Source organism: Rhinolophus ferrumequinum, chromosome 8 (assembly GCF_004115265.2).
Source record: "Rhinolophus ferrumequinum isolate MPI-CBG mRhiFer1 chromosome 8, mRhiFer1_v1.p, whole genome shotgun sequence".
In the NCBI taxonomy this organism is placed as follows: domain Eukaryota; kingdom Metazoa; phylum Chordata; class Mammalia; order Chiroptera; family Rhinolophidae; genus Rhinolophus; species Rhinolophus ferrumequinum.
In genome coordinates, this window is record NC_046291.1 from 9,113,839 (window position 1) to 9,136,649 (window position 22,811).

Consider the following 22,811-nt stretch of genomic DNA (forward strand, 5'->3'; position numbering starts at 1 on the left):
GTATGTTCCCAACTAAAGGTGCCATGTGGTCTGACGACTATATCCGGATATAAGAGGATATCTGCTTCTTAATTGGGATCAAACCAAGACTTTAAGACAAAATTATATAATCAAATAATCATAGAATACTACAGTTGGAAGTGAATTGATCACAACTCTGTTTTATAAATGAGAAACTGAGGCCAAACGTGGTTAAATAACTTCCCCTTGATCATTTACTTTGGGATGACCTAGGATTGCAAATGTCATTAACTCCTTGTTTATCTTATGTTTACTACACACAAAATAATAGATCACTATAATCATTTGCCTCAATTCTGAATTCTTACAATGCTATGCTTTCAAACATTTGGGAATCAATTCCTCACTCTTAATGCTGCATAAAACAATCCCTTGCTTTTCCCACAACATTATCTATCAAAGGAAAAATTGCAGCAGATAAAATTAAAAAGTCAAGAAAGAGTTTGTTCAAGGCTATTGCAATAGGAGAGAGTCCAGAACTCAGTCTGAGCTCAAATCCCCTGAAACAAAGGATGGAGTGTTTTTAAAAGCTGGGGTTAGGGGGATTGTAGGCAACCTGTGTTTGCTAATTGGCTTTGCCCAAATGAAAAGTAAATTCTCTCCTCTCTTTATGACAGGAGGTAGTTTTATGCATCTTAGAGCAAGTTGCCTATGGCAGTTAGGTTTCCACCCCTTTCATTGTGACTGGTAGTGAAAGGCATTATCTTCCTTGATGATTACATTTCAAAGGGGAGACTCCTAGCTTCCTGAAAAAGATAATCTTGGGTTATAAAACAAGCACTAGTCTTCTGAAAATATTTTCATTACAGAAGAGCAGAGGAAAGAGTTTATAATTTTAAGTTTTGTAAGGACAATATTCTAAGAAAAGAGAGAGAGAGGGGACCTCTGTGGTTAGGCCCACTGGGTTCTGTCAGGCCTGTGATGAGATTAGAGTCAGGGGTACAAAGGCAGGAAAAAGCTGTCTACTGTTCAGTCAAGCTGAGGAAAACTTCAAGGTCATCTTGATCATGCCCAAGGATAGCTCTTCAAAGTTGACACAATTTTTTTTATAATGCTAACTGTATCAGAATCATTCAAAATTAGCCAATAGGGTTTAGACAACTGGAAGATTCTATGATGAGCCGAACATTCTCTATATATCTTGTGGGGGAAAGAAAGGGTGAGTGTGCTAATTCTTCTCTCATCATTTCTAATCTCTAAATTAACACTCTATTTTTCTGTTTGTTTCCTTTCCTTTATTTACCACCTAGAAGAGTAGTCACCCATGGAAGGAGCTCAATCAATAATTAATAGAATTCAATTAAATAGAATTAGTAGAATAAGGATGGCATAATTCAAGGATCCAGTATGTCCAGCAAATTACTAAAAGGAATTTCAGGATGAGGGAACAGAAAAATTAGAGACAGGGGAATGATCAGAGGAATAACATGAACAATGATTTACGTAAGTCACAGGAGTGTTCTAACAATGTAAACAGTGACTAACGATTTAAACAAACTCTTACCTCACAACATTGAGATCAGAGGGACACCAAACTCATCATGTGTGTGTCTGATGATGAGATGAGGACTACAAAGGGAAGATCAAGGAATGTTACCTAGAACTATGTTACCTAGATGTTATATAAGCCTATGTTATAGAACACAGATGAACGTTTCCAGCTGAAAGTTAATAATGATTGTCCTTGGATAGCATGAAGTGGTCCTTTGGGCTGCAAGGGGTAGAATGAGTGTTGCTACTTTTAGTCATAAATCTTGCAGTGCTCTGTGGGTTTTAAAATGTGTGTCTGAATTGATTTGATAAAGAATTAACAACAATAATTATATACTTGATATTGTATTTGACAGTAATAAGAAGTAAATATACTTTTATATATATATACACATATATATGTATATATGTATATACATATATATGTGTGTGTATATATATATGTATATATATATATATATATATATATATATATATATATATATATATATATTTTAACCAAGAAAACTGGAATACAGAATGTACTCCTACGGCTACTCCCATAATCATTTCTAGCTGATGCTCTAAAATAATTAAAGTGTATCTATACTTTGTTCTGCAAAATTGTTTAAAATATTTTGTGTCTTTGTGGCATATTAGAAAAATTGGTTTCAAACATCTAAGTTTAGGGCAAGTCAACTTTTATTCCAGGTAAACTGATTAAAGGCACACATGATCCACATGAAAGAAAAGTATATCTTCACAAAACAATAAAAATATTTACACTATTTTGGGTAAAACACGACACTATTTTCATCCAAGAATAATTATTGTCTTTCTAAGGGAAAGCATTTATTTTGGAAGCAAGTATCTCGACACTAAAATGGATTTGAAATTAAAAGTTCACAGAAACAAAGACTTCAACATCAAACTTTTTAATGGGACAAAAGTCTTCATTCTCAACTACTGTCATCAGGGAGTCCTGTCACATGGGTCACTAGTATCAAGCCCTCTAGTCAATTAGGAAGAAAAGTAAACAATCACTATTTCCATTATGAGCTCACTATCTAATATACATGTCAGAAAAAACAAAGTGAAAACTATCAGTTAACATAATATTTTGTAAAATAAACATACCTACATTTTGGGCAACACTACAGGGCTTTGCAGGTCGTAGGCTATGCAAATTGCAAACCAGCTGCAGTGATAATGAGCATGAGAATCAAGTCTGCTGCTTCTGTAAAGCTTCATGCTGGTAATGATTTTTATTAAATCAGATTTTTTTAGAGGCATCATATGGCTTATCTTGGTTTGCTATGAATTTTCAGCAATTGCAAAAAAACAATATGAGGAAGAAAGCTTGTATGTATATTAACCTTCATCTAACAATATTTTATGAATCCTAGTTTGAAGAAAGGCATAATTTAAACATTAAATAAATAATAATAGCTGGTATACATTGATTGCCTATCATGTGCTATACATGACAAGAGGTATTTTATATTCATGTTCTCATTAAATCCTCTTAAGCACTTTGTGAGATAGGCACTGGCCATGTTATACCTCAGCTGTGGAGAAAAGGTTCTATTTCTGGGGACGCTGGGGGCTAAAAGAAAAGCTGTCCAGAGAAATCAGGTAGTTCCCAGGTGATGTTTTCATTTTAGACTCTGATGAGTTGCAATAATGAGTAGGCTGATGCTTTCTTTTGGCAAACAGAAATTTGGGTTCCTCTAAATTCTATGGCAGTCAACATGGATGGGCTTCCCACTATGCAAACCGCACATGTCCTCAGAATTATGGATAGCGTACATTTCACTGACATTAATGAATAAAAAACATAATATAAAGTGGCTCATTCTGATTGGTCTAGGTGTATTAATATTAAAATACAAAATGCAGAATCTCTAATTTACAGTGTGGAAGAAAGACAGAGATTAAATGAGAATTTTAAAAGTGTTCCTTTGATATCAGATTAAGAGTTTGGCTGGCTGATTCATTCAATTTGGGGGCGGGGGGAGGAAAAGAAAGGGAGACTAAGGCCAAATTGACTATTTGTTGGAGCCAGAAGTTCTTGAAAAAGAGGGTCTAAAGTGAAATATTTAACACAAATTAAGTCAGTATTAACTTAAATGTTGATCTTTTCAAAAGCTAACTTTTACAATTAACTGTGAATGTGGTCTCAAGTTTGTATCCAATTTCTTAGTGTGTGGATTTAGTTGTTTTCTCTTAAGCTTGTCATATTCAGGCAAATATTGGAGGAACCACTTATGAGTCCTCAGTTGAAATGTAATTCACCCATTCCCTCACCATTTCAGCCATTTTGAAGGAAACAGTGGCCAACACTTCTGTACCTCAAAAAATGGCTGCTGTCCTAGCCCAAACCATGAGATGACCATGATTTTGCTACTTGACAGTATTCCCAGGTACTTTACACCAAAGATCACAATGGCCTCTTAATGACAAGAGGCGTCATGACTAGAGACCTTCGGAGAAACAAGAAATCTCCAAAGCTGTCATTGTAGCAGAGTGAAAATCAGACAGTGGCACCTCATTAAGTCAGTGGAACATCAACATTCTCTTTCAATTCTCTGGTAATTGGTGGTAGAGAGGCAGAAGATTGAGGAGAGAAATATGTCACCCACTATTTCGAACGCAAGTCATTAGACTGAACCCAGCCTGTCTGGATGACTGTGAAGCTGCTGACAGCGTGGATCATTGCCAACCCCTGGGAGGGAGAGGTGCTGAGGCCTGAGTGTTCCTGACTATGTGTTACCAGCCCGAGCATCTGCGGTCCTCGGCTGACAGCTGGTCAACCCCGACTTTGACAGCCATTTTTGCACCAAGTGTATGAAAGCAGAATGAACCAAGCTGTTTATTTTCACATTGTAGCTTTTGCCTTGTATGTTAGGTGTATTTGCACAACTGACACCATTTATGCACTCTGTAATAATCTTGCTGCCAACTCTTGGGAGTGATAGCAGAAATGAAATAAAAATTGTTTTATAAGAAAAAGAAGCTGTCCAAGGTATTTTAAACTTTAACTTATATGTTACGGAATAAAATTTAACAAATTAGTACATTATTTGATCAAAAGGGTAGTTTACTTGAAGACAAAAACGGGTAAAAACTGCAAGTACTTTTTTAAAAACTGTTTAAAAGTCACTACATCCTCAAAAATATAGATGGGATATTTTTCTTTTCTCTGAGCAAGTGGACTGATACTGTTTATATACATGACCAACACAAAGTTTTGGACTTTATGATATCTCAATAATCAAAAATAATTCATCTCACACTTTATAAATATGATTGACTTGGATGAACCTCTTAGCTGAATGCTGCTGAATGTCTTACTTTAAATTCATCTGTAGCTTCTGAAAATTGGAGATACACGTGTGGAGATACAATTTTTTGAAGTGGATAGACAGATTTGATTATTCTGGGCTATTTTCAAGGACAACATACCCATGACAGCCCATTACATCTGAAAAGAGAAATGTGTGGACCCTTGCCTCACAATAAGTTCTTATGGAGTTTTGGTATTTTATGTTACTTTCCCAGTGACACAAATCTGTTTATAGCACGAATTTGGATTATTCCTATGACACCACTACTGCTACATATATTGATAACTAAGATTCAGAAGACATGTACCAGTGTCAGGGAAATACTTAATGGTTTAAAATAAGAGCAGTAATTCACAAATCTTCTGGCCAGTTTGATAAATGTTTGTTGAGAAGGAAATATGTTCTCTGTACTCTTGAAAAGAGTCATGCTGATCACAAAAAGAACTGCTTCTGAAAGAATTGGATAAGGAAAATATGCCCCAGCCAGGTAGCTCACCATGTAGAAAGCCGACTTCATTCTCAGCTACCATATCCTCCATCCTAACTGTCCCCTCTTCCATGGCCTTTATTGGCCAGTGGATGTCATTGTTTTCAGATCTCCCCTGTGCTCGATCATGTTGTAATAATAGCTGGATCTGAAAGAGTCCCTTGTTTATCACAGCTACTTCAAGGTCAACAGAACGCAGACTGTTTGGCAGAAAGCGGCTTTTAAAATCTGAGCTTAAAAAAGTAGACTTTTACAGGGAATTATTGTACTAATTCAGGAGTCATTCAGAAAATATATGTGACTTTGATGTAAAAGAATTTTGTTCACTTTTCACATTTAAACATTTCTATCACACATGCTTCAACTGGGCTTTCGGATGAAAGGTCTGAAAGTAACAATAAAAACGCTTTTCTGTACCACTGCTCGGGCCATATCCACGGGTAATTTTTGCCAAAAGGGTGGGGACTGAATAGAAGATAGAATATTAATAGGGCCAATGTGGAAGTAGCTATGTGATCAAATCCCAATTTCAGAGTAGAGTCCTAAGGACATACTGTTTTGGTCAGGCCCCAAGTACAATAATCATAATTTCTATTAATAGCTATTTCACAAAGATCTCCAGAGAAGACCTATAGAGAAAAAGCTGATTAACCATCCACATTTGCTCTGCAGTGTGGTCCAACCTCACTCAGCTAAAGAGATCTCACCAAGACTTAGAGTAAGGAATGAGAGTGATAAAGATTTTATATTCAGAGCTAGAGATATAGTGATTCAGCTGCTGTTAATGGATACCAAATAATGTGTAAAAATCACAGGCTGTCACCTTGCATTTACTATATATTCTGCAGAAGTTATTTCCAAAAGTTTCATAAAAATCTCTATATCCCTGCTCCCTTCCCAACCCTTGATCTTCAAGGAACCGAGGCAGTTTTAAAATTATACAGTCAGTGTGAAATATGGAGTTCAGGAAAAAGGATTGGTTTTTAAACTCCTGTTTTACGCTTCTCAACGACCTCTCTGCACTTGGTTTAATTGTATTTGGTAACCACATTCTTCATCCTAATATATATAAATTACATTTCAGGCAGAAAGGTAGGTAAATGCGACATGGGTTGAAAACACAACATTCACTTTTTCTGCTGAATAACTAAGTCTAGTCCAGCACATTATAAATCCCACTGAGATTTGTGTACTCTCCTAAACATGCATAAGGTTTCGGTTTATACACTCAATTGTTTATACACTCGAGCTTGACAAAAGGTGTGTGTGTGTGTGTGTGTGTGTGTGTGTGTGTGTGTGTGTGTGTACTTTATCTTGTCTCAGAGTAAAACAATAGGATTTCATCTGGTTACTGCTATGCCATTGACTTTGCAGGGGTGTGGTACAGTAGCTACAGGAAAGCATCCTACACAAGGAGAAACACTGCTCCTAGGACTAGACAGAATTTCCATCCAATTACACTGGGGAGGTCTTCCATTTTGACTAGAAATATTTAGATGAAAACGGACAGCAGTGTTAAGGCATAGTAAGTTAGGAGACTAACGTAGTCTGTGAGAGGAGCTCAGCTACAGGACACAGAAAAAGAAAGTCTACTTTTCCCCACTTGGTTCTCGGAGGATATTTTAAACACAGGTAGAGTCTTTCAGTCCAACACTGTCAATCCTCTGAAGCTATGTCAACCTTCTTTGCCTTGGTTCTTTCTGGGAAAATATAATGTCTTTCTCTGAGAAGCAGTATGGCACAGTGGTGAACGTTGTGGGCTCTGGGATCTGACTGCCTGGGTTCTCATCCCACCCAGCTCTGCCAGCACAAGTCCTGTGACCCCGGACACAAGTGGGACTAATTTAGTGCTTATCTCATGGGGTGGTTATGAGGATTAAATGACTGATACATGTACAGTGCTGTGAATTTTAAGTTTTCAAAAAATCATAGGTATTATAAGATTTACATAGCTTAATTCACTATTTTTCTATGTCAAAAATGGTAAGTAAAACGGCAGTTACGGGGGGAGTGAAGTGGAGATAGGACAGATATTGTTTAAGGACACAAACTTGCAACAATAAATAAGCCCTAGAGATCTAATGCACAGTATAGTGAATATAGAAACAGTATTGTATTATAATCATCAAACTTGCTGAGAGACTAGAATTTAATGATTCCAACCAGTGGAAAAAAAGGGATAATTATGTAACACGATAGAGGTGCTAATTATGGCTATAATGGCAATCATATCACAATATGTAAATGTATCAAATTAGCAAGTTGTATACCTTTAATTTACACAATGTTACATGCCAAATACACTTCAAAGAAAAAGAAAACTGAAACCTTGCCTAAAACAATATAATTTTAATATGAAAATGTAGTGAATAATGTTAGTCATTGATTTTAAAAAATATCAGCAGACAACCAGTAATCAATGTCACAGAGGGGAAGTTAGGAAGTGCATTTATAGGGCTATGACATCTGGGCTCGTATAGATTAGAACGTGTCTCTCAAGAAGGGAAAGCGGATTGGTCAAAGTTTGAGACATAATAGTTTAGGATCCGAGGACAAAGGAGGTGAGTGCATATTGGAGTGAATCTTAATAATTAAACTGTTGTTGTTAATTGAACTGTTTGTCCAGGTGAGCAGACTATTATTGTCTCAGATAAATAGATTTGCAAGGGTTTTCTGAAGCAAACACTGAAGTCAATTGCAGCCCTATCTTTCCTTAGTAATGGTTTCTTGGACTAAATAGTGAAGACATGTTGACATAGGTGGTCACAGGTTTTAGTCCTCATGGCTTTGTCATGCTGATGCAGGTGACTGCAGTTTTCAAATAGAGAAAAAGTTGCAATCACCCAAGATTTTTAACTTAACTGCCTCTATGCTTAACATTTGATGTGTTTTCATTCAGTCAGTATTTGATAATGATAGAAGAATTAAATAAACGCATTTACATTCTGTTTTTTCCCACTAATATTATTTTGTCAATTTTTTCCATTTTAACAAAATGATGACAGTAAGAATTTTCATGATTATTACTTCACCTTATAACTTTATTTATCCCTTATTATTTATAATTTATTTCACTATTCCCCATACAGATATTTGAGTTGCATCATTATCTTTAAATTTTATAAATTATGCCATGATGAACATCCTTGTACATAAACTTTGTGTTCATTATTTCTATTTTTTTTTGCAACAAATTCTGATTGAGGACAAAAGTTCCAATTCAAAGAGCACAAGCATATTTATAGCATATATTTCTAAATTGCACTCAAAGAATAGCAGTGTTTGAGAGAGTTCATTTAAAAAGGCTTTTTTTGGAACTTAAATAACTAAAGGGCCATACAATCATGGCTCCGATCATTTTAATAACTTTTTTGGAAATTTTCCTTAGAACATATTAATAAATCATTCAAGAAAAGCTGTTTCATTGCTGCATAAATTTTCTTCACTTTTAACCCTATATGGCCATTACCTACCTTTGTCAAAAATCATCTTCATGAAACTTGGCTGCAAGTAAATTTTGCTTGTTTATAAAATTCAACTGTTCTATCAAAGAGTACAGATAATAACTACAGTAGGGTTATTTTTAAAAAGCATATTACAGATTACCAAGACACATTTCTTAAATCTTGAGAATAATTGTTGTGCTTAAAAATAATTAGCAACACAAATGATGGCTTTTTGAAGTAGCCCTACATTTTTATATGTTGTGGATCATTTTTTTTGGAATTCTAACATCTAACTAAATTAAGCAAGAGTTTATTGAGCATTTAGGGACTATGGGTGCAAGAAGGTGAATCATTTGTCTTCCGAGACACTGAGGTCTCCAGCAGTCTACCAATTACGTGGGATGCCCCAGGAACTAAACACTTGTCCATCCTTCCTATTTTTTGCCACTATATTAGGGCTCCTCAGTGTCTCATTTCCTTTTTTTTTTAAAGATCAAGTAACACTTAGAGGTTTCTTGTGGGAATTACATGGCACGATGTATACAGAGGTACCAGAAGGGCCATAAACATAACAGCAATTTAAGAAGTTGGCATTATTTATGAAAATTTCTTATCTCTACTTTTAGAGGTCCTGAAATTTTAACAATATCTTACAAAGTCCAGAGAGATATATTGAGTACTATCTGTGGAGCACACATTTTTTAACAAACTCTTTAAATTCAAAGGTAAGATGAGTGAAGAAATCTGTTTTTCTTTCATTTTATATTTTTGGAATCAAATTAATCTATTTTTAATTGCATGGTAATTATATTGTAAATTGACTAATTTCTTAAAAATGCAGGTGTCTGAGTCTTCTAGCATCTGCGTCTAGTAAAAATCAGGAAAATCAGAGATGGGAGGGACTTTCTGATAGGAGGTAGTCCCCAAGATGTGAGTGAGAAAACGAGAAAGTCTGGGATAACAGAACAGAAATGGCAGATGCTGGTTATTTTCAATGAAACAGATGAGTTTTGGGGTATATATTGCGTCCTTATAAGAAGTAACCATATGGAATATGGGTGATATCTAAATCTAGAGAATTCATGGTTTATAAGCTGGAACTGGGAAAAAAAATTAAATAAAGTGGACCCAAAACACAGGAAAACACAAAGATTCTTAAGCTAGAAACTCCTCTAATTACAGAAAGGAAGCTATATAGTCTTAATACTTGGTAGCTCTGTGACCCTTGCAAGCATTTGATGTGATCGAGAAAGGGGATGGTAACAGGCAGAAAAGTAACATATAAATGGAAGAGCATGTGGAAATATAAACAGAACCTCCTTCTCTAAGAAAAATCTGGTTTGGAGGCTCTAATTCAGATGCTTTAAAAACATACCACTTTATTGAGGTGTGATTGACAGACAAAAAGCTGTATGTATTTAATGTATTCAATTTGATGAGTTTGGAGGTAAGTATACATCCGTGAAACCATCACAAGAATCTATGCCATAAACATATCCATCACCTCCAAAAGTTCTGCCCACCTCCTTTATTTCACTTTTAATATTTATTTTTTGTGTGGTAAGAACATTTAACGTAAGATGTACACTCTTAGCAATTTGTTAATGACTCACTGCAATATTGCTAATTATAAGCTTGACGTTGTTCATTAGAACTCCAGAACTTACTCAGCTGCATCTCTGAAACTTGTACCCTGTGACCAGCATCTCCTCATTTCCCTTTAGCCTCACTTCCCAGTACACACTATTCTACTCTGGTTCTAAGTCTGACTCTTTTAAATTCCTCATCTAAGTGGCATCATGCAGTATCTGTCATTCTGTGTCTGGCTTATTGCCCAGCATAACGTCCCATCTACTTTATTGCAAAATACAGGATTTCCTTCTCAAATGTGTTCTCCATACAAATCCTTAAAATATATATTTTATTGTATTAAATGTATTATGTATAAATATATAACATTAATATATAATATAACATGGTAAATATGTTCTAATATTAAAATATACTATATATCTAAATTATACATATATATATATCTTCATGTATATATCTATATGGCTTATTGTATGCATAAATGGTGACACATTTTACTCTGGAAGGGTCTTTTCCCAAGAAAAACACTTCCCATTTGTGCCAGTGTATCAACTGTTTACCATATGCATGTGCTTAGCATCCCCAATATTTTACCAAAAAAAAAAAAAATTGCAGAGATTCTCTGTACAGGTCTTAGCAGTTTTTTAATCTTCTCCTTGGAATTAAGTTGAAAGAAATACTTGGCACTAATTTATCTCCTGACACCAATCAGAATTAAATTAGCTGCTATTTAATGATACGCATTATCAGTACATCCTTCTTGATGAAGTTAAATAGGTTAAAGAGCGTATTCCCGAACATTTTTCATCGAAGCATTGGGTAACCACATCCCCGGGACCACAACATAACCCTGGATGCAGGACTATAACCTTCCAAACACAGAGTTAGATGGAAAAGGAGCACTTAGAAGGAAGGCCAGGCATAGAAAACTTTCTTGGCAGGCTTTTGATCGGTAGCAAAGGAAAACACACGTAAAAGCACCTTGTAGGGATTGCCCAGAAGGAAGATTTTGAAAAGTTTCCAGGGAGTAGATAATAGCACATAGCATTCATATTATGATATTAACAAAAAATGTGTGCTGTGCTGCTGATGCTCTTGTCATTTACTTATATTGTTTATTGATGTCACTCTTTATTGTTTTGAGAGAATGTAAGTTACTTGTCAGATTTCCTAGATTAATTCCTGTCCTCCCTTCCATTCCCTTTACCCTATCTTTTTATAGAGTTCCCCAACTCTCAGTTCTGCTGCGCTGGTGTGGGGGAAGGAACCCAAGATTAATAGTCACATACAAACCTCTGTACCATTGAAGTAGCCCTTGTATTAGAGAACATTCTTTCCCTGATCTTTTCCTCATTGGCTCAGCTGAAGACAGTCTCTAAGCAACATGGAGACTACTCATTTTTGGCTATGCCACTGTGTCAAAATGATTTTCACAGATGATAGTGGTGAACACAATAAGCAAAGTGCCAATTGGTTACCCCTTTGTGTAATGCAATTAAATTTATTTACTCTTGCTGCCAAATATCAACTTGGAGTTTTGACTTATAAAACTTGAATAAATACAGAATTCAAGGGAATGGACCTTTTACATCAGGGCATTAACTGGATTAAGGCCAGCACTGGCTCAAGTCATGTCAGTAGCCAGTGCTTGACTGACAGCTCCTCATCGTCAATGCACTTTCATCTGCCAGAGGAAAGAGATCCAATGTTTCTTGTTTGATTCATTATTTAGTGGCTCATCTATTCAAGAAAACTATTCAAGAAGGTAAGTCTTACGCAGAGTTAACCTGCTCTTGACATTTTTTTTTCTTAGTATTTTTAAATTATAATCCTCACAGTGGTATATTAGCTAGATACACAATCTCAAATATTTATTATATCAAGGGGGAAAGTGATGATACTAAAAGTTTCTGGGATTTGGGGTAGGGAGACATGTGATCTACAAATAAGTAAGAAACACTGTCATCAGACTTTTTGCCTACAGCGTTGGATGTTAGAAACAATTGGACACTTCCTTTTCAAATTCTTTATCATTTCTAATGAAAAGTTTCTATTCTAGCTAAAATGGGCATCAATTGTCAAGATTTAAAAATCAAAAACACATCCTCTGCTCTGAAAGGGCACATGAAAAAATGTTTTTTTTTCTATTTCACAAGGAAGTTATTGCTAATAATATATTATACCCAGGACAAAGGAAGAAATGAGATCCGAACAACAGAACATCCAACCTGGGGCGTCAGGGTGGGAGGGAGGTCTGGGGACTATGTGACAGTGAGGGCTAGTGGTGTATGACAGAGAGTAGCAGCCCAAATTGGAACAAAGGACAAAGGCTTTGGGAAGGAGTTCTCCAGGAACAAAGGAGAATTAATTTAAGACACTTTGTGGAACGCTGAAAACAAAGAATATCTATGAGTATAAACTGAACATAAAGAGACACCCATTTTGGGGTTTGGGATGTCTATATTAATATAATCCTTACTATCATCACAAGTATCAAAAATAGTTTTACAACCCTCTGCTGGTACATTCCTTTTATTTGATTAACTTAATATAGGGTTTTCAGGTGGGAATTCCCATCCATTCTCAGGAATTTTTTTCGCTTTCCTGTTCCTGAATCCCGAGATATAAACTGTTTTCTGTTCTCCGTGATGAATCGTTTCCACGAGGTGACGGCCGATACTACCAACCACCTGGGTTCAAGGAGCCAATTTTCCCGATTTCCCAACCAACTTTTCTTGGGATTCAGGAATGGAAAAGCGAACAAAATTCCTGAGGACGGGTGGGAATTCCCACCTAGAAACCCTAGCGATAAATAGGAAAAATGTCTAAGAGATACATTGTGAGTAGTACGTTTATTTCCCATTGTGGGTATTACTGGGTTCAAGGAGCCGATTTTCCGGATTTCCTGAACAACTTTTCTCAGCATTCGGGAACGGGAAAGTAAAAAAAAAAAAAATTCCTGAGAACAGAGGGGAATTCCCGCCTGGAAATGCTAACTTACTATGATTAGTCTGTGCTCTTTACAGATTAGAATTCAATAATAATTTTAAGAAACATACTTTAAAAATTGTTTTGATGTCATTGTATATTAGATTATTTAGAAATGGCCTTTACTTTTTTAAAAATTGTACCACTTCATGATAAAGAATAAGATATACAAAAAATACTAAGAGAGCTTTAAAATCTTACCATTCTAACACACACACACACACAAAATCATTAAGTAAACATCAATCTCTGTGCATACAGAATAGATGGTAGATAGAATGTAGATAGATTTAGATGTGTGGATAAAATATTCCTATTAGAATAGCATCATAGTCTATGTTTTAAAAGCATATGTATTTTTAATTATTTTTAATGAATAAGAACAACTAATGCAGTCAAAACTGAGTTGCTGAAGTGGAGATACATATCTCTTACTCCTAGGACTCATTATTACTTTAATCATTGGTCAAGGTTAAGATATTCCAAGGTTTCAAGGATTGCATAAATTAAATGGGGAGAACAGATTGTGCATTGGTTTCGATGAGAGGTGATGATGGTTTGTTCAAAGGTGATGTTGGTAGAAATGGAAAGGAACAGATTAGAGATGCATCTTCGAGATCGATAATAACTATAATATGCAGAAACAAGTAGCAGTCTAAATGATGGGTCTGAAGGAAGTTACCTAAGGAATGTTCAATTTTTTCAAAGGTCAAGAGAACCTGTTGGCTGAAGCAAAGCCAGAATTTATTGCAGAAAGGGAGAATACCACGTTGATGACGTCTTAGCAAGCATTAGCAGGGGACGATAGAAGTGAAATTATAGGGGTTTAGATGCTGAGGTGCAGTGAGTTAAGGCAGGTCTGTCAAGCCTAGGAAGCTGATCAGGAATGAGTAAAGCTTAAATAGTTTAGGACACAGAGAAGTGAGGGTCTTGAAGAGATACTGTGGTTGAAAAGCAAGTCGTCGGTACAGGTGAACAGTATGTTACCTCCCATATATTAATTTGCGAGAATTTTCCAAGTCAAAAAATCTTATTTGTTTTTCCTGGGTAAACAACGAAGTCTTGTAGACATGAATAGTTTTATCTAAGTGATATTGCCAAAATGGGTCTCAGTTCTCAACAAAGAATGTGGAAGGAAGGAAGAAATGTAGCTGAAACTGAGCCAATGGAAAAACCTACATTTAAAAGTAAGGTCTGAGAGCAGTCACGGGGATGTAAAGTACAACATAAAGAATACAGTCAATAATATTGTGATAACTACGTATGATGTCAGATGGTTACTAGATTTAATGGGGTGATAGATGGAAGGGGTTTGGGGGGATGGGTGAAAAGGTGAAGGGACTAAGAAGTACAAATTAGTAGTCACAAAATAGTTACGGGGATTTCAAGTACAGCACAGAGAATATAGTCAATAATGTTGCAACAACTATGTACAGTGTCAGGTGGGTACTAGATTCATTGCGGGGATCACTGCGTGAATTATATAAACGTCCAACCACTATGCTGTGCACCTGAAACTAATATAAAATAATATTGAACTGTAACTGAAAAAATATTTTTAAAAAAGTAAGGTACTAGAGAAAGCTTCAGCAAGAAAATGGTCACAGATGCAGGAAAGAAATCAGGAGGGTTTAATATCTTAGAAGCCAATGAAAGGAATTGTTGAACAGTGTGAAGAGGAAAATAGATGAGAACTGATACATTTTCCCAGGAGTTAACACATAGAAAAACCATTGGCAATCTTAGGGAGAACCTTTCAAAGGAAGTCAGATTAAAATAAGATGAGGAATAAATCACTGAATAGGTGGGAGACACCATGTTGAAACTCCTGTGAGAATCTAACAGCTCCAAATTCATTTTTAAGAGATTTCAATTCTCCCCAATTTTAAACATTTTATGTGTAATTAAAAATATAGGAACTATAAAAGTATATACCAAGAAAATTACCATTGATATTCTTATCCACAATAAGAAGAAAATGCTGGGGAAAAGTAAAGGGAAACTGTCATAAAACAATATACTAAATAGTTTTTGTCAAAGACAAAGTGCTCATAGAAAGAGATTCACCAGCAAAACGTCATCAAGGGCCCAGATTGCCATACACAGGAATCTTACTACAGGTATGGAGCTATGTCAGGTCTCTGTTTGCCAGTGGTGCTAACAGAATTTGAGGCAACCCTGGATAAACACAACCATGGATACCAAACAGAAATATGTGCATTAATGTTTACTTTTCAAAATGTTTTATTTTCCTTTGATTCTTTCTAGTCTCCCATTGTCAGTACTCTGGTACACAAAGGGAGCAGGGATCCCTTTGAGATATGTTTCTTGTTAATAGAAATAGGTCCTCACTTAATGTGCCTGGTCCCTCACTGAGTACTCAGCTATATAACTTAATTCTCAGAAAAGCTGCATTCTTTTTTTTTTTTTTTCTGGATTCCTGATTCCTTGGTATTCTGACTCTTGCCCGAATAAGTCTGGTGCATGATACTGTCCACAGAGTCATTTAATCCTTGTGTCAGCCTTAGCCCCAGGTTGAAGAAAATTTCCTTCATCAGATGATATATAACCCATTATTCTATGCTTTGTAGAGTCTAATGGCTTGTTTGAGATATGCATGGAAAAAAACAAATTATACAAACTAGACAAATGCCACAGACCTATACGAGTTGTTTGATCTTCTCATATCATTATTTATTATTCTGAACCTTATACATTTTCTCCATAAGTAGGGCATGCCTATCTCTTACTCTTAGGAGTCACGATTATTCACCAGGGTACCCCAAGCAGACTGTCAGGCACAGCATAGCTGCTCAATTAATACTGATTGAATAACTAAACAGAGATGTGATTAAAGCAGTTTGGGAGAACCAAAGTCAAAGACAGAGAAGATGAAATTAAAGATGAGGAGGCCTTTGTCTGGGTGGGAAGTGGGGCATTCTAGCAATAGCTGTGGGCACGATGGTATGGGGGAAAACAAGTCCTGGAATGCATGAAGAAAAGGAACTAAGCACAGGAGTAGCAGAAAATGCAGCAGGAATGTGGAATGCACTTTTTTTTTTACTGGAGGCTCTGGGGACTCCACTTCCAAGCTCATTCAGGCTGTTGATTGGGTTATTTTTTGTGGTTGTAAGACTGAGCTTGTCATTTCCTTGCTGGTCGTCAGTCAGAGTACATTCTGCTCCTTACAGGCTGCCACATTCCTTCTTACGGGTACCATGAGTTCCTAGAGACATCTATCTGGTCCTTGCACGTGGATTCCTACATCTCAGAGCTGGGAACAGTGCCTCACCTCAAATTCTGCTTGTGCTTCCAACCTCTCTGAGTTTTCCTTCTGCTCTGTCTCTCTGATGCACGTATGATTACATGGGCCATCTGGATGGACCATGAGGATGATCTCTCTATTTTAAGGTCTGTAACCTTAATTACACCTGCAAAGACATGTCTTTTGGTATGTAATATGACATATTCACAAGCTCTGGAGATTGGGGTTTGGACGTTTTTGCATGCCACTAATCGGCGTACCACAGATGATCCAAAGTATGAGATGTTAACACAGGCCATGGTATTACCGTTCACAATGACAATAAGAGACTGAGAAGGAATGGAAGGAAGTGAACAGTGCCCTGGACAGAGGTTCCTTATTACGTTCCAATTTAGTCCTGCAATAAAAACATAAAGGTGTTCTCTGTCTTATTTTTTATTCCTAAAATTTTAATTATTTATGCTATTTTATAGATCTAAAAGCCATCACTGTTAGCTTAATGGGCATTGAAACCAACCTACCTATGAATGATAACATCACTAACTTAAGTAGTGGCTTCACTATTTTGTTATTTTGAGAGTCTTAATTTTCAAAAATTAACTTTGAATTATTCAGTGTTTAATTCCTTTTGTCACTAGGGGGCAAAGTGTAAGGAGACATGAGCCGCACTGGGCTAACACCAAGGTATTAGCAGAGCCGTGTATTTTTCTGGAGGCTCCAGGAAACAGTATGTTTGTTTGTTTGTGTTTGCCTTTCCTAGCTTGCTGAGCCTACCAGCATCCTTTGTCTTATGTTTTCTCTTCATCTTCAAAGCCAGCAGTGGCCATTCCGGAGAGTCTCAAATTGCATCACTCTGATACTGACTCTTCTGCTTCTCTCTTCCATCTTTTAAGGACACTGTGATTACACTGGGCCCAAGGGATAATCCAGGATCATCTCTTTAACCTTAAAGTCAACGGATTAGCCACCTTTATTCCCCTTTGCTTTGTAACATGGCATATTCACAGGACCCAGGAATTAGCACATGGCCATCTTTGGAGGCCATCATTCTGACTATCTCAATGAATAACCATCAGCTATTGCCTAGTTAGTGACTCAAGATTTGTTATGACAGTTTTAAAAATCCTTGGCCAATTTCTTTCTCAAGATATAGCCTGAATTTTAAAATTATATACCTCTATATTTCAAGATAAAGAAGACTATTTTCAATAAAAATATATTTTTTTCAAATGATAATAGATATCTGAGAAAGGTACTCTTTGATCTTACTAAGAAACTCTCTAAGAATAATTACAATGTTTATTATATGTCTCGATCTCTAATCTGTTATTGATTTCTTAGGTAAAGATCATAGGTAAGTTTAACTTATGAAGTTAAACTATATGACCTTGATATAATTTTAAGCTTTAATGTTCCTGTTTGCCCTTTAATTACATTTGAGTACTTGCTTGCTATTTTAAAATAAACTCAATGTATATTTTTCTACTTCAGTAATTTGAAGGATGCAAGTACTCGTGTTTGTGATGTCACCATATTATAATTTTCTAGAATTAAATGTAAAAAGAAAATAATGCAATAAATTATTAGAAAAAACAAAAACAAATCAGAACTCAATCATATTATACAGTAAAGTTTTAAAATGCTATTAAAATATGATACCATTAAAAATATAGTAGAAACAACACCAAGTATATCTCTTATAGCAATCACAAACATGCTAAACCCATTTCACCTATTTATTAAAAGACTTCCAAATTAGAGCAAAAGTCAAATTCGAATTAAAAACCAAATGCAAGAGACACACCAAATGCAAATCAATGCATGATGGAAGGAAATAAAAGGATGAACAAAGGTGTGCGATGCAGAAGCCTGTGGTTATGATTGCAATAACGGACAAGGCAGAAGTCAAGAAGAAACAGTTAAACAGGCAGGAAAGATTCATGCAAAGCATGTAGTTTGAAATGAAAACCAAAAGACACAAATATCTACATGTCAGATAAGAGAGCACCAACAGCCAAAACTATTGATAAACTGAGGGAGAAAATTGGAAAGTGCTTCCAATCTGAGTACTCACTCCTTTGTCAGTTTTCTCTCTTTCCCTTTCTCTGTTTTGTTCTCTGCATTTGTATTCTAAGAGCTTGATTCTATCAGTGATATAGGGGCCATTTTAAGCTCTGTTTGAGCTCTGTGTTTGAAAATGATCACCCACGGTAGATCAATAAAATGCTTCCTCAGTACAGCTATTAAATCCCTCATCCTTCATACTCCACTGTATCAGCTCATGAAATATATTCCCCATAAACTTAGAGTCTACAGAACAAGCAGAGATTAATGGAATGTTATGGAAGATCTCAATTGGACGTTCCATTTACTTTGATTTGTATTATGCTCTGTGTCAATCTATTCTCACTTTTAATACTGATTATGGTGAAGTTCAAAAGAATATGAGCCACTTATTATTGACCGAAGATTGCTTTCTCTCCTTTGCAGATTCTACCTCCTATCACACTGTCATTCTCTCTAACTCTAGGCCTGCCAGGATTCTTAGGGATTCCGTATTCACACAAGATGTTCTCCTCTCAGTTCCTTGACCTCCTTTCCTCTAAGAAGCTGGTATCTCTTGCTTTTCAGTCTCTCATTCCCGTAATCATACCTTAGAAACCTACCTATAACTTCAACCATCCTATGATCATACCCTCTGTCTTTCGCCACTCCATCCTCTGGTACCTCAACGTGGACAACTCCTAGCTGCCCACTGGTCCCCTTGAGCTATTAATCCTTTCCCTTTTTCGTTGTCTTTCACTCTTATTATGTCTCATTCTTTTATCCAGCTTAAATTCCATCCATTTGTTCGTTTATGTCTTTATTTCTTTAACAAATGTCTATTGACTTATTCAGTGTCTGTGTGGAACAAAGAGAGAGTATAAGAGGAAAGGTAGTGCAAAGAACTATTCTATGGACGGAGGATATGTCCGTGAAATACAAGTATTCCTGTTCTAATTGAACTTGCACTAAAAAAATAACTCAACAAGATAAATAAGATGACAAGACAAAAAATATATACTCAGGTGATAAGTCTAATGGGAAAAACAAAAGCAGAGATACAGAATGTGAGGAAGGGTAGAATTTAGGTGGGGAGACCAAGAGAAGCCTCAGCAGCATGTAACTTTTGAATGAAGTCTCAAAAGAGGAGGAGGAGAAAGAGGGAGTCACCTGGGAGATGTCAGGCAGAAGGAACAGGAGGGGGAAAGACCTTGAGTTGGGAGCAAGCGTGGAGGGAAAGTGTAGCATGGAGGCCAGTGTGTCTGCTGTGGACTGAGCAAGAGTAAGAGCAGCTGGTAAAGAAGATGTATTGGTTATGGAGTAAGGTGGGGATGGAAATGACCCAGAGTTCATTTTTACGATTAAGACCTTGAATTTATACTCAAGCCCCTGTCCCTCTTTCTTACTGTCCTACTCACTTAATGCAACCATAGCCCTGATTAAATACAAGTCTGTCTGAACTGCTGGCAGTTGGCAGCTGAGTTTGACTAGAGTAGTATATTCCACCATAGTGAGTGGCTCACTTCAAATCCATGTAACTCACCTCAAAGGAGCTCTTACTGCTGCCAACACATCCCTCGCCCTCTACACACCCCACTGCCCCCACATAGACCCCATGCCACACCTTGCAAACATGCACACATACCGCACACCACACATAAACATAACACACACACACACACACACACACACACACACACACACACAATTTCTTTAGTCTATTTATTCGCCCATGCTCAGAGGCTATTTAGTCCCTTTTCTCTCCTGAAACCAAACTCCCCTCCTGGATAGCAGAAGAATGCTGGGCCCAAATGTGGGCAGGTAGATGTAGTGGTAGGTGCCTGTAAAATTTGTCTCCTGACTTCTTTACTTTTTTCAATCAATTAAAAAGCAAGGTTGTCATCTGAGAACAAATATGAGACAACAAAAAAGGGCGGGGAGAGGAACAAACACCACAGGCTGCATTGCTCTAACTTCTAAATCCCTGTGAGGGGGGAAAAAAAAAATCATCCCCTTTTCTACAGGAAATGAGCATGATTGCTTATCAGAAAGCACACCCAGCTATTAGTAACAGAATGTTCTTTAGCTCCCAGAGACATTAGGGGAGGAAACAAACACCTTCCACTAATCCCAGCTGAGTCAACTCCCCAGTAAGAGATAGCATGACAAGGGAGCATGTGGAAGGGAGCATGAGCAAGGGAGCATTTGCACAGGACAACGTATACTGTCTTTTGACTCAGTCCTGCCTGGGTTGATATCTTGGCCCTTTCACTTCAAATTCCATGACATTGGGCAAATTACGTTAAGCCCTCAGAGACTCAAGAGTCTCATCTAAGAAATGGGAAGGATCTCAAATTTTGTTTTGTTTTTTTGTTTTTGTTTTTCTTTTTTGGTGAGGATTAAGTAAGATAACATCTGTAAATATGCTCTATCATGCAGGGCACAGAGGAAGCATTAGATAAACGGGGCTCAGCAGGAACACATTCCTCAAAGCTCAGACTCAGCATGGCAATTAAAAAAAGGTCATCTGAGTTTTATAGAATTCAGCTTCTGTTTCAAGGCTCCACTTGTCTGATGGCAGAAAAATGTACCTTTTATCAACTCAGTCTAAACTCATCAATTTCGGGTTCAGGGGATCCCTCTCCTTTTCCCTGGAGCTATTAGTTAATTCAAGAGGCTGGGTTAGCATTACAGCATTAGGGCAGACACCCACCTGTTCACCCTGGCTATTTCTGAAACGTAGCCATTCTCATCTGATCCACGTGCACAGTCATTTCTCCACACTAGCATCCTGGGGCTCTCAGCCACCCTGTCCATTCTCCCATCAAACGGTCCATTCTACTCTCCCCTGAGGAATTGTCTAGCCAAAAATCTAGATAATTTCTTGATCCCTCTTCCTTTCCACATAAGTCAGCATGTCCTGTCAACTGTACTTCTAAAACCATACCCCAAATGCATTGCTTTTCACACACTTCCCCTACCACACCATCTGTTTGAGGTCATCATCAAAAGGATGTTGACCTTCACTGGTTGACCTGTAATATAGATTTGGGTGATTGGAGGCTCCTTTCCCTTCCCCTTGTCCTTGGATTAGAACTCCCACCCACTGTTTCCACAAGAGGGCCACTTCAAGAACACAGCCTTGAGAGAGTAAGATGTTAATGAGACCTCGTATGTTAGTACCCTTGCTTATTAATACTGCTACCTACCAATCGGAGTGGTCTGAATTTTTCTGTGGTCTCTTCTTGCCCTCCATGTACAGGGCTCAGTTTCAAATTCCACCCAGGGAATACCCAAGGTTACAAACCAACGCCATTGTGATTCCGGTCATCATCATACTTCGGGATTCCATGGCTACCTCTGATGGGTGGTGCTGCTTCCGTTCCACCTCTACCACTTTCCAACTCACCACAGTGCAGCCAAAGTAGTCTTTAACACATGTAAATTAAAACCTTCCCTTGTCTTCTTATTTAACTTAATATCAAATGTACTATCTTTCCCTATTGTACCAAGCCCTATATGACCTGGATCCTTCTTATCTCTCTGGCTTCATTAAGTATCGCTCAACTTATCACACACATTAGCTTTCTTGTTCTTTAAAAAACAACAACAACAACAAAAAACACTTTATTGAGGTATAATTGACATGTAAAAAGCTGTAGCATTGGGAGGTTTGGATAGCAGAGCAGGGATCATATAGGATTTTGTAGGTTATGTTCAAAATTTTGTATAGTATTCTAGTTGCATTTGGAAGCCATTAGGAGTGTTTTAAACAGAACATCTCTCTCTCTCTCTCTCTCTCTCTCTCTCTCTCTCTCTCTCTCAATTCCCTTTTAAAGGTACATGGAAAATAGACTACAGGATGGATAGAGTAGAAGGGGCAAACCAAGTAGGAGATTACTGCAGATGTGCAGACAAGAGGAGGTAATAACTTAGTCTAGTGGAGTACCAATGGAGATAGTGAGGAAAGGGCAGATTTTCGATATATTTTGAAGGTAGAGCCAACATGATTTTATGCGGGATTGGAGGAAAGTGAGAAAATTACCATACTGATGGTAATTGAAAAGAAACCTGAGGAAGCAATAGGTCTGGTGGGATGCAGAGGTGATGTAGTGATTTGGCAACGTTATGTAGAGATGTCTATCAGGCAG